Source organism: Bombina bombina, chromosome 2 (assembly GCF_027579735.1).
Source record: "Bombina bombina isolate aBomBom1 chromosome 2, aBomBom1.pri, whole genome shotgun sequence".
Lineage (NCBI taxonomy): Eukaryota > Metazoa > Chordata > Amphibia > Anura > Bombinatoridae > Bombina > Bombina bombina.
This window is the reverse complement of record NC_069500.1, coordinates 1,356,561,657-1,356,575,327: the sequence shown is the minus strand read 5'-3', so window position 1 is coordinate 1,356,575,327 and position 13,671 is coordinate 1,356,561,657.

The following is a 13,671-nucleotide window of genomic DNA, read 5'->3' as shown; positions in this document are numbered from 1 at the left end:
TGAATTTGGTTCTAGGGGCTCTTCAAGCTCCTCCGTTTGAACCTATGCATTCATTGGAAATTAAATTACTTTCTTGGAAATTTTTGTTCCTTTTGGCAATCTCTTCTGCCAGAAGAGTTTTTGAATTATCTGCTCTTTCTTGTGAGTCTCCTTTTCTGATTTTTCATCAGGATAAGGCAGTGTTGCGAACTTCTTTTGAATTTTTACCTAAAGTTGTGAATTCCAACAACATTAGTAGAGAAATTGTGGTTCCTTCATTATGTCCTAATCTTAAGAATTCTAAGGAGAAATCGTTACATTCTTTGGATGTTGTTAGAGCTTTGAAATATTATGTTGAAGCTACTAAGTCTTTCCGAAAGACTTCTAGTTTATTTGTTATCTTTTCCGGTTCTAGAAAAGGCCAGAAAGCTTCTGCCATTTCTTTGGCATCTTGGTTGAAATCTTTAATTCATCTTGCCTATGTTGAGTCGGGTAAAACTCCGCCTCAAAGGATTACAGCTCATTCTACTAGGTCAGTCTCTACTTCCTGGGCGTTTAGGAATGAAGCTTCGATTGATCAGATTTGCAAAGCAGCAACTTGGTCCTCTTTGCATACTTTTACTAAATTCTACCATTTTGATGTATTTTCTTCTTCTGAAGCAGTTTTTGGTAGAAAAGTACTTCAGGCAGCGGTTTCAGTTTGAATCTTCCGCTTATGTTTTTCATTAACCCCTTAACGACCGAGGACGTGCAGGGTACGTCCTCTAAAAAAATACCCTTAACGACCAAGGACGTACCCTGCACGTCCTCGGTCTGGAAAGCAGCTGGAAGCGATCCTGCTCGCTTCCAGCTGCTTTCTGGTTATTGCAGTGATGCCTCGATATCGAGGCATCCTGCAATAACCTTTTTAAGCCATCCGGTGCAGAGAGAGCCACTCTGTGGCCCTCTCTGCACCAGAGATTGTTGGCTTACCGCGTTGGTGGGTGGGAGGCTGGTGGGAGGCGGGTGGTGGCCATCGATGTCCTTGGTGACGTGCAGGGGGGGCGGGATCGTGGGCGTGGATGATCGGGGGCGTGCACTGACGCGCACGCGTGCACAGAAGGGCGGGGGCGGGCGCGTGCACGGGGAGGGAGCGGGTGGGAACCGCTACACTACAGAAAAAAGTAAAAAAAAAATGCAAAAAACAGGGAATAAAAGTTTTTTTTTATAAATCAATTAAGGTGTTGGGGTTTGTCTGTGGGGGGGAAGCTACACTACAGAATTTCTATTTTTGTTTAAAAAAAAACGTTTTTTTCTTGAAACTGGGTACTGGCAGACAGCTGCCAGTACCCAAGATGGCCCCCAATAATGCAGAGGGGGAGGGTAAGAGAGCTGTTTTGGGGGTGGATCAGGGAGGTTGGGGGCTAAGGGGGGATTCTACAAAGCAGCATATGTAAATATGCTAAAAAAAAAAAAAAGAACAAATTAAAAAAACCTTTTATTTTAGTACTGGCAGACTTTCTGCCAGTACTTAAGATGGTGGGGACAATTGTGGGGTGGGGGAGGGAAGGAAGCTGTTTGGGAGGGATCAGGGGGTGGGATGTGTCAGATGGGAGGCTGATCTCTACACTAAAGCTAAAATTAACCCTGCAAGCTCCCTACAAACTACCTAATTAACCCCTTCACTGCTAGCCATAATACACGTGTGATGCGCAGCAGCATTTAGCGGCCTTCTAATTACCAGAAAGCAACGCCAAAGTCATATATGTCTGCTATTTCTGAACAAAGGGGATCCCAGAGAAGCATTTACAACCATTTTTGCCATAATTGCACAAGCTGTTTGTAAATAATTTCAGTGAGAAACCTAAAATTGTGAAAAATTTAACGTTTTTTTAAATTTGATCGCATATGGTGGTGAAATGGTGGCATGAAATATACCAAAATGGGCCTAGATCAATACTTGGGGTTGTCTACTACACTACACTAAAGCTAAAATTAACCATACAAGCTCCCTACATGCTCCCTAATTAACCCCTTCACTGCTGGGCATAAAACACGTGTGGTGCGCAGTGGCATTTAGCAGCCTTCTAATTACCAAAAAGCAACGCCAAAGCCATATATGTCTGCTATTTATGAACAAAGGGGATCCCAGAGAAGAATTTACAAACATTTATGCTATAATTGCACAAGCTGTTTGTAAATGATTTCAGTGAGAAACCTAAAGTTTGTGAAAAAATTTGTGAAAAAGTGAACAATTTTTTTTATTTGATCGCATTTGGCGGTGAAATGGTGGCATGAAATATACCAAAATGGGCCTAGATCAATTCTTTGGGATGTCTTCTAAAATAAAATATATACATGTCAATGGATATTCAGGGATTCCTGAAAGATATCAGTGTCCCAATGTAACTAGCACTCATTTTGAAAAAAAGTGGTTTGGAAATAGCAAAGTGCTACTTGTATTTATGGACCTATAACTTGCAAAAAAAGCAAAGAACATGTAAACATTGGGTATTTCTAAACTCAGAACAAAATTTAGAAACTATTTAGCATGGGATTTGTTTGGTGGTTGTAGATGTGTAACAGATTTTGGGGGTCAAAGTTAGAAAAAGTGTGTTTTTTTCCATTTTTTCCTCATATTTTATAAAAAAAAATTAGAGTAAATTATAAGATATGATAAAAATAATGGTATCTTTAGAAAGTCCATTTAATGGCGAGAAAAACGGTATATAATATGTGTGGGTACAGTAAATGAGTAAGAGGAAAATTACAGCTAAACACAAACACTGCAAAAATGTAAAAATAGCCTTGGTCCCAAACGGACAGAAGATGGAAAAGTGCTGCATCATTAAGGGGTTAAACTTTATTTTGGGTGTGGATTATTTTCAGCAGGAATTGGCTGTCTTTATTTTATCCCTCCCTTTCTAGTGACTCTTGCGTGGAAGCTCCACATCTTGGGTAATCATTATCCCATACGTCACTAGCTCATGGACTCTTGCTAATTACATGAAAGAAAACATAATTTATGTAAGAACTTACCTGATAAATTCATTTCTTTCATATTAGCAAGAGTCCATGAGGCCCACCCTTTTTTTGTGGTGGTTATGATTTTTGTATAAAGCACAATTGTTCCAATTCCTTATTTTTTATGCTTTCGCACTTTTTTCTTATCACCCCACTTCTTGGCTATTCGTTAAACTGATTTGTGGGTGTGGTGAGGGGTGTATTTATAGGCATTTTGAGGTTTGGGAAACTTTGCCCCTCCTGGTAGGAATGTATATCCCATACGTCACTAGCTCATGGACTCTTGCTAATATGAAAGAAATGAATTTATCAGGTAAGTTCTTACATAAATTATGTTTTTTTAAGTTTTTCAATGAGTTGAGCCTCCACATTTGCTGACATATCACAAACTCGGCGAGCAATGGTGTCATTTGAAAGTGGTATTTGCTTCAGTTTATCTGCTGCAGACTGACCAAAGACTGTGCTAGCTACATCAATGAGACAAGGCTTAATAAGGTTTTCACCATCAGAATATGGTTTTTTACATGTGGCTATTCTTTTGGCAACTAAATAAGAAGACATTAAAAGTGACTTATCAGTAGTACTAGCCTGAACAAGCACACGTTTTTCACTATGAAGTGCTTTCTTTTTTCGAATAAAAAAGTCAACTGACTTATTAATAAACTCTGGATGGTTTGTAGTCAAGTGTCGAGATAATCTTGAAGGCTTCATTGCCTCATTTGCCAGGACTCTGGCACACACAACACACTGGGGTTTTGGTAATTTTCCGGGGACCTCAATAAATCCATATTTTAAATATTCCTCACTGTACATTCGTACAAACAAGCCTTTTTTCTTTACAATTTGTTCTTGTATGGTTTCTCTATCAGAATCATCACTATGGGTCTGAGATAATGATGACTTACTTGTGGAAGGAACTACTTCAACACACTGCTTCTTTGAAACAAAAGATAATAAAGTTCCTTGGCGTTTAGCGCTCATGTTTTTAGTGTTAAATGAGTACTATATATGTACAGCTTTCTAGACCTTCCTCACTTTCTTCTCCAAAGTGTCAGCGGCTATACAGAAGAGTGTCAGCTGAGGCAGAGTTAAGCACTGATGGAAAAAACAAATTTTAAGTTTGGTGCTCAGATTAAAACAACTACTTAAAAGGAGGATTTGAAAACAAAATACTAACACCAATGCAAAGGGGCGATATTTACACAATGCCTTTTATAGTGGTTGACAAAAAAGTTAAACTTTCCTGTTACTTTAGATCCAAAAGAAAGAAAAAAAAAACACTTGAAGCAATTATTAGTTGTTCCTCAAGAAATGAAAAAACATTTTTCTTTTTTACTCCAAAGTGTCATATGTCCTTGAATTTTTATATGCAGTCATATCCTTGTAAGACGCGATTCTTCCAGTATAAAAAAATTGCAGAATTGCACCCTTTCTTCATCATTCAGATGCTCCATTCTTCTTACCAAATTTGACGTCATCTTGCGTAACCCTGTGTTCTCCACAACAAATTTTGACAGCCGATGGCATTATAAAGTAGCCAGGTGGCGGAAATTTAATATTTTCTAATATTATAACATTTCTGCTATCAAAAGCAGAAAATAATTGCATCATTTATTATAAATGTATTTATGATAATTTGAGCAATAAACATTTAAAAATGTTAATATTAGCTCATCATAACTTTTTAATATTTTAGTCAGGTAGCCAGTAAAATCAGCCAGGTAATGCACCCATTAAAAAGGTCCTGGGGACAACACTGTCCCACTTATTTTTAATAACCTCTTTTCATATATATATGCATTGGGGTTGGTATAAATGAATTTCTATCTATCTCTATATATGTATATATATATATGTATATGTACATATGTATATCTATATGCATATACTGTGTATATATATATAAATATATATACAAACACACACACATATATATACTGTACACACACGCAAACACACATACATATATATGAGTATAATATATCTATATATATATATATACATATATATATATATATATATACATACACATATATATATACATATATATACATATATACATATATATATACATATATATATATATATATATATATATACATATACATATATATATACATATACATATATATATACATATACATATATATATATGTGAGTCGAAAGAGAAATTTCTCAATAGTGAATAGGCGCACTGCTATACAATTATGAATATTATAATAATAATATGCTGTAAGGTGTATACATAAAAAAAGTTCAAAACCAATGAGGTGGTACAGGTTAGTTCTTTCCCAGCAAAATTCTGGTATAGGGTAAGTGATAGCGCTTACCAGAGCCAACCTCAATCCTATGAGGTAAGTGATCAGCAATGGGGTATAGATGGTCCCTTGGAAACTGTATGCTCCCTTGGCAATCTCTTGGTATCTGTTTATCCTTGAAAATGGAGATCCTGGACTCTCTTATGAAGGCAAGAATGATCCTTTGGTTCTCTCTATGGTATTTGTTGAAGTACTGCAGTTTTTGGAGGAACTTGTTGGTGAAATGGTAATCTTGGACTCTCTATAGATTTCTTCTTCTTTCAGAAGCTTGGATGTCCAATATTCTCATAGATGTATAGAAATAAAGAGAGAAAACAAAAACATAGAGTAGTACTGCAAAGTGATATAAGCAGAGACTGAATGTTTATCCTGGTATAAAGTAAGTATATTGTGCTTACCAGAGCAAACCTCAATCCTATGAGGTAAGTGATCAGCAAGGGGTTAAAGATGGTTTTTTGGATGTTGAGAGTAATACCTAGTCTTTTTTCCTGTCAGTGGGAATGGCAATCCTGGACTCTCTTACTCCAGCAGGGATGGTCCTTAGGCTCCCTCTGATCAGAGGCACAAGCACTGTTTGTAAAATAGAAGGGGCTGCTTCATTGTAAGAGAGAACAAATACTCAGAGAGCCCAGGATTTCATTGTTACAAAGGTCACCCAAGACATTCTTTAAGATACCAACAAAGAGGGAGCCTAAGGATATATATATGTGACAGGGGGTTAATTATAACAAACAAAATGCATTGGTGTCGGTGGGTTCATAATAATAAAATATAGTCATTGGTGTCAGTGGCCTCCCTATTTGCCTCCCTATTAATCTAATTATGCATTGGTGTCAGTGGCCTCCCTAACTATGGCCTAGATTTGGAGTTTGGCGTTAGCCGTGAAAACCAGCGTTAGAGGCTCCTAACGCTGGTTTTAGGCTACCGCCGGTATTTGGAGTCAGTGATTAAAGGGTCTAACGCTCACTTTTCAGCCGCGACTTTTCCATACCGCAGATCCCCTTACGTCAATTGCGTATCCTATCTTTTCAATGGGATCTTTCTAACGCTGGTATTTAGAGTCGTTTCTGAAGTGAGCGTTAGAGCTCTAACGACAAAACTCCAGCCGCCGGAAAATAGCAGGAGTTAAGAGCTTTCTGGGCTAACGCCGGTTCATAAAGCTCTTAACTACTGTACCCTAAAGTACACTAACACCCATAAACTACCTATGTACCCCTAAACCGAGGTCCCCCCACATCGCCGCCACTCGATTTAAATTTTTTAACCCCTAATCTGCCGACCGCCACCTACGTTATACTTATGTACCCGTAATCTGCTGCCCCTAACACCGCCGACCCCTATATTATATTTATTAACCCCTAATCTGCCGCTCCCGCTATCGCTGACCCCTGCATATTTTTTTTAACCCCTAATCTGCCGCTCCGTAAACCGCCGCAACCTACGTTATCCCTATGTACCCCTAATCTGCTGCCCTAACATCGCCGACCCCTATATTATATTTATTAACCCCTAATCTGCCCCCCACAACGTCGCCGACACCTGCCTACACTTATTAACCCCTAATCTGCCGAGCGGACCTGAGCGCTACTATAATAAAGTTATTAACCCCTAATCCGTCTCACTAACCCTATCATAAATAGTATTAACCCCTAATCTGCCCTCCCTAACATCGCCGACACCTAACTTCAATTATTAACCCCTAATCTGACGACCGGAGCTCACCGCTACTATAATAAATGGATTAACCCCTAAAGCTAAGTCTAACCCTAACACTAACACCCCCCTAAATTAAATATAATTTAAATCTAACGAAATAAATTAACTCTTATTAAATAAATTATTCCTATTTAAAGCTAAATACTTACCTGTAAAATACATCCTAATATAGCTACAATATAAATTATAATTATATTATAGCTATTTTAGGATTTATATTTATTTTACAGGCAACTTGGCAATTATTTTAACCAGGTACAATAGCTATTTAATAGTTACCTAGTTAAAATAATAACAAATTTACCTGTAAAATAAATCCTAACCTAAGATATAATTAAACCTAACACTACCCTATCAATAAATTAATTAAATAAACTACCTACAATTACCTACAATTAACCTAACACTACACTATCAATAAATTAATTAAACACAATTCCTACAAATAAATACAATTAAATAAACTAGCTAAAGTACAAAAAATAAAAAAGAACTAAGTTACAAAAAATAAAAAAATATTTACAAACATAAGAAAAATATTACAACAATTTTAAACTAATTACACCTACTCTAAGCCCCCTAATAAAATAACAAAGCCCCCCAAAATAAAAAATTCCCTACCCTATTCTAAATTAAAAAAGGTAAAAGCTCTTTTACCTTACCAGCCCTGAACAGGGCCCTTTGCGGGGCATGCCCCAAGAATTTCAGCTCTTTTGCCTGTAAAAAAAACATACAATACCCCCCCCCAACATTACAACCCACCACCCACATACCCCTAATCTAACCCAAACCCCCCTTAAATAAACCTAACACTAAGCCCCTGAAGATCTTCCTACCTTGTCTTCACCATCCAGGTTCACCGATCCGTCCTGAAGAGCTCCTCCGATGTCCTGATCCAAGCCCAAGCGGGGGGCTGAAGAGGTCCATGATCCGGTCAAAGTCTTCATCCAAGCGGGGCAGAAGAGGATCTTCCATCCGATTGAAGTCTTCATCCAGGCGGCATCTTCTATGGTCTTCTATCCGGAGCGAAGCGGCAGGATCCTGAAGACCTCCAGCGCGGAACATCCATCTGGCCCGACGACTGAATGACGAATGACTGTTCCTTTAAGGGACGTCATCCAAGATGGCGTCCCTCGAATTCCGATTGGCTGATAGGATTCTATCAGCCAATCGGAATTAAGGTAGGAATTTTCTGATTGGCTGATGGAATCAGCCAATCAGAATCAAGTTCAATCCGATTGGCTGATCCAATCAGCCAATCAGATTGAGCTCGCATTCTATTGGCTGTTCCGATCAGCCAATAGAATGCGAGCTCAATCTGATTGGCTGATTGGATCAGCCAATCGGATTGAACTTGATTCTGATTGGCTGATTCCATCAGCCAATCAGAAAATTCCTACCTTAATTCCGATTGGCTGATAGAATCCTATCAGCCAATCGGAATTCGAGGGACGCCATCTTGGATGACGTCCCTTAAAGGAACAGTCATTCGTCGTTCAGTCGTCGGGCCGGATGGATGTTCCGCGCTGGAGGTCTTCAGGATCCTGCCGCTTCGCTCCGGATAGAAGACCATAGAAGATGCCGCCTGGATGAAGACTTCAATCGGATGGAAGATCCTCTTCTGCCCCGCTTGGATGAAGACTTTGACCGGATCATGGACCTCTTCAGCCCCCCGCTTGGGCTTGGATCAGGACATCGGAGGAGCTCTTCAGGACGGATCGGTGAACCTGGATGGTGAAGACAAGGTAGGAAGATCTTCAGGGGCTTAGTGTTAGGTTTATTTAAGGGGGGTTTGGGTTAGATTAGGGGTATGTGGGTGGTGGGTTGTAATGTTAGGGGGGGGGGGTATTGTATGTTTTTTTTACAGGCAAAAGAGCTGAAATTCTTGGGGCATGCCCCACAAAGGGCCCTGTTAAGGGCTGGTAAGGTAAAAGAGCTTTTACCTTTTTTAATTTAGAATAGGGTAGGGAATTTTTTATTTTGGGGGGCTTTGTTATTTTATTAGGGGGCTTAGAGTAGGTGTAATTAGTTTAAAATTGTTGTAATATTTTTCTTATGTTTGTAAATATTTTTTTATTTTTTGTAACTTAGTTCTTTTTTATTTTTTGTACTTTAGCTAGTTTATTTAATTGTATTTATTTGTAGGAATTGTGTTTAATTAATTTATTGATAGTGTAGTGTTAGGTTAATTGTAGGTAATTGTAGGTAGTTTATTTAATTAATTTATTGATAGGGTAGTGTTAGGTTTAATTATATCTTAGGTTAGGATTTATTTTACAGGTAAATTTGTTATTATTTTAACTAGGTAACTATTAAATAGCTATTGTACCTGGTTAAAATAATTACCAAGTTGCCTGTAAAATAAATATAAATCCTAAAATAGCTATAATATAATTATAATTTATATTGTAGCTATATTAGGATGTATTTTACAGGTAAGTATTTAGCTTTAAATAGGAATAATTTATTTAATAAGAGTTAATTTATTTCGTTAGATTTAAATTATATTTAACTTAGGGGGGTGTTAGTGTTAGGGTTAGACTTAGCTTTAGGGGTTAATCCATTTATTATAGTAGCGGTGAGCTCCGGTCATCAGATTAGGGGTTAATAATTGAAGTTAGGTGTCGGCGATGTTAGGGAGGGCAGATTAGGGGTTAATACTATTTATGATAGGGTTAGTGAGGCGGATTAGGGGTTAATAACTTTATTATAGTAGCGCTCAGGTCCGCTCGGCAGATTAGGGGTTAATAAGTGTAGGCAGGTGTCGGCGACGTTGTGGGGGGCAGATTAGGGGTTAATAAATATAATATAGGGGTCGGCGAAGTTAGGGCAGCAGATTAGGGGTACATAGGGATAACGTAGGTTGCGGCGGTTTACGGAGCGGCAGATTAGGGGTTAAAAAAAATATGCAGGGGTCAGCGATAGCGGGAGCGGCAGATTAGGGGTTAATAAGTGTAAGGGTAGGGGTGTTTAGACTCGGGGTACATGTTAGAGTGTTAGGTGCAGACGTAGGAAGTGTTTCCCCATAGGAAACAATGGGGCTGCGTTAGGAGCTGAACACTGCTTTTTTGCAGGTGTTAGGTTTTTTTTCAGCTCAAACAGCCCCATTGTTTCCTATGGGGATATCGTGCACGAGCACGTTTTTGAGGCTGGCCGCGTCCGTAAGCAACTCTGGTATCGATGAGTTGCATTTGCGGTAAAAATGCTCTACGCTCCTTTTTTGGAGCCTAACGCAGCATTTGTTTGAACTCTCGATACCAGAGTTAAATTTATGGTGCGGCCAGAAAAAAGCCCGCGGAGCGTTAACAGCCCTTCTACCGCCAAACTCCAAATCTAGGCCTATGGAATTATAATGCATTGGTGTCAGTGGGTTACTAACCTGTCAGCTGCCCGTCGCTGAATGCCCGTCCTTCACGCACGCTCCTTCACGCACGCTCCCCGCCGCTACACAGCTACACAGCGCACAAGCGGACATGCGCAGTGGTGCCGCAGTGGGCCTGTCCTGTCAGCGTTAGAGTGGCGGTCGGGTCGCGGCCCGGCTGTTGAGAATCACGGATCTAGGCAGTTCCAATCTTCTGAACCTTCTCCATTGGATTCAGAACCTATACTACGTCCAGTCAAAGTTTTGGCTCAAGTATCCTCTTTTTCCAGTACAGGCTTTACATGCTGCTCAAGTCCGGGTACCATCTTCTTGCAAACTACCTTCTGGTATCCTGTATGTACCCAAAGGATTACGTCTTAAGCTCCTACATTGGGCTCATGACAACATTTCATCCGGGAATAACCAATACATTGTGGAAACTGAAGCAGCATGTTTGGTGGTCCACTATGAGGAGGGATGTTAAGGATTATATTGCTGCTTGTAGTTCTTGTGCTTCGAACAAACAAACTTCTCATCGACCGTTTGGTCTATTACACCCTCTTCCTATTCCTCATTACCCTTGGTCTCACTTATCCATGGACTTTGTTACAGATCTTCCTGTTTCTGCTGGAAATACGACCATTTGGGTAGTGGTGGATCGGTTCTCCAAGTCTGCTCACTTCATACCTCTTCCAGGCTTGCCTTCAGCTCAAAGACTTTCTGAACTCTTTGTTTTACATATATCTCGTTTACATGGTTTTCCTACTGACATAGTCTCAGATCGTGGAGTCCAATTTCTTTCCAAATTTTGGAGGTCTTTTTGTAAGCACTTCGGAATCAACATATCACTTTCTACTGCACACCATCCTCAATCCAACGGACAGACTGAGCGTGTAAATCAAGCCTTGGAATCTTTTCTTAGACATTATGTAGACCATCACCACTCCAACTGGTCTCAGTTATTGCCTTTGGCGGAATTAGCTCACAACTCACGTTATAACGCCTCATTACAGACCTCTCCCTTTAAGGCAGCTTATGGATTTGAACCTAGAACCTTTCCTATGATTACCAGTTCTACTGAAGTCCCTGGAGCAGATCGTATAGTGAAAAATCTCAGTAATCACTGGCAACTCATTCGTCAAAATCTACTCTCTTCTTCCTTAAGACATAAGAAATATGCTGATCGCAGAAGGTGCAAGGCTCCTTTACTTTGTACTGGAGACAGAGTATTTTTATCCACCAGATTCATACGTCTAAAACAACCTTGTACCTTGTACCAAGTTGGGTCCTAAGTACATTGGACCTTTTCGAATTGTTTCCAGAGTTTGTTCTTCTGCATACCGCCTGGCCTTACCCAAGACTCTCAAGATCCATCCAGTGTTTCATGTCTCCCTACTCAAGCCAGTCATCTACAATCAGTACTCTATCAAGAGTAAACCACCTCCTCCACTTTCCGTAGAGGGAACTTCTGAGTTTGAAGTCAGCCAGATTCTCGATTCCAAGCTACGGGACAATCGGCTGTACTACCTGGTCCATTGGAAGGGTTATCCTATCTCTGAACGATCTTGGGAACCGACCTCTCATGTTCATGCTCCAGCTCTTGTCAAGTCTTTTCACAAGAAATACCCTGCCTGGGAAGCTCTGCAGTCCTCTCTGTGTGCTTGATTGACAGGTGTCTGAGCCACCCCTTCCTGATGATGTCACAACCAGGCTTTTTATTCTGAGCTTCCTGTTTCTCCAGTGCCCGTTTGTTTGTTTAACTTTGTGCTTCTGATAGAAATTCGCTGAGGAATCTCTCCAACTGCTGCTTTTCTGTTGCCAATCTCTTCAAGGATTTACTATGCTGGATTAACCTTCAACCTCCTGATTACCTGTCTCCAAACAATGCAAGTACTGTTTGTTTTGTGAAACTTTCAAACTTCCTGTTTACCTGCTGCAAATCTGCAAATACTGACTACTCTGTGAACTGCCAAACTATTCAAATACTGTTATTTCTGTGAAACCTTCAATCTGCATGTTTACCTGTTTCCAAACTCTGCAAATACAATTATTCAGTGTAAACCTTCAAACTGCTTAATATCCTGTTGCCAATCTCAACAAGTACTGATTAATCTGTGTTAACCTTCAAACTACCAGCTTACCTGTTGCTATCTCTGCAAGTTCTGACAACACAGTGTTAACCTTCAAACTACCTGATTACATGTTGTTAATTCTGCAAGTTCTGACTACACAGTGTTTACCCTCAAACTGCCTGATTACCTGTTGCATACTCTGCAAAGACTGTCTACACAGTGTTAACTCTCAAACTGCCTGATTACCTGTTGCATACTCTGCAAAGACTGTCTACACAGTGTTAACCCTCAGACTGCCTGATAACAAATTACCTACTCCTGCATTATTAACTGTTTCCTGTTTTACCCTTCTGTCTGAGTATAAGTGGACTATCCCTGCTCTCCTGATTCTGTGGAAGACATTTCCTGAAACCAGTTCCTTATTCAGAAGTCTATCTGGCTGATATCATGAATTACTTTGGCACAGGCTAACCCTGCTCCATATCGTGAGTACTTTGTTTTTTGGAGGTTGTCGTGGGGTCACGTCCTGGATTAAACTCAGAGTGCAAGGGTGTTGTTTAAGTTCGCCCTAGCATTTGGGTCTTCTTCTGGACATTTCCTAACCTGACAATATCCTCTAAAGAAGTCTCGGTCTTCAGAGACTCTTCTAAGGCGTCAAACCAAAAGGCAGCTGCAGTTGTGACTGGAACAATGCAGGTCGTCGGTTGTAGAAGAAACCCTTGATGGACAAATAAATTTTTCAGAAGACCCTCTAACTTTTTATCCATAGGGTCCTTGAAAGCACAACTGTCCTCAATAGGGATAGTAGTACGCTTAGCCATGGTAGAGATAGCTCCCTCCACCTTAGGGACTGTTTGCCAAGAATCCTGAACGGTGTCAGCTATAGGGTACATTTTCTTAAAAGTAGGGGAAGGAGAAAACGGGATAACCGGTCTTTCCCATTCCCTTGTAATAATTTCCGAAATTCTCTTAGGAACTGGGAAAATATCAGAATAAGAAGGAACCTCTAAATATTTGTCCATCTTACACAAGTTCTCTGGGGGTACTACAATCGAGTCAGCAAAACCTCCCACAACAACAGACGGAGGTGTTCAAGCTTAAATTACATTACGTCCGAATCTGTCTGGGGCAATGCACTTCCTGAATCAGACAATTCCCCTTCAGATAGAATCTCTCTACCTCCCACTTCAGAGCGCTGGGAGAGTATGTCAGAGATCACCAT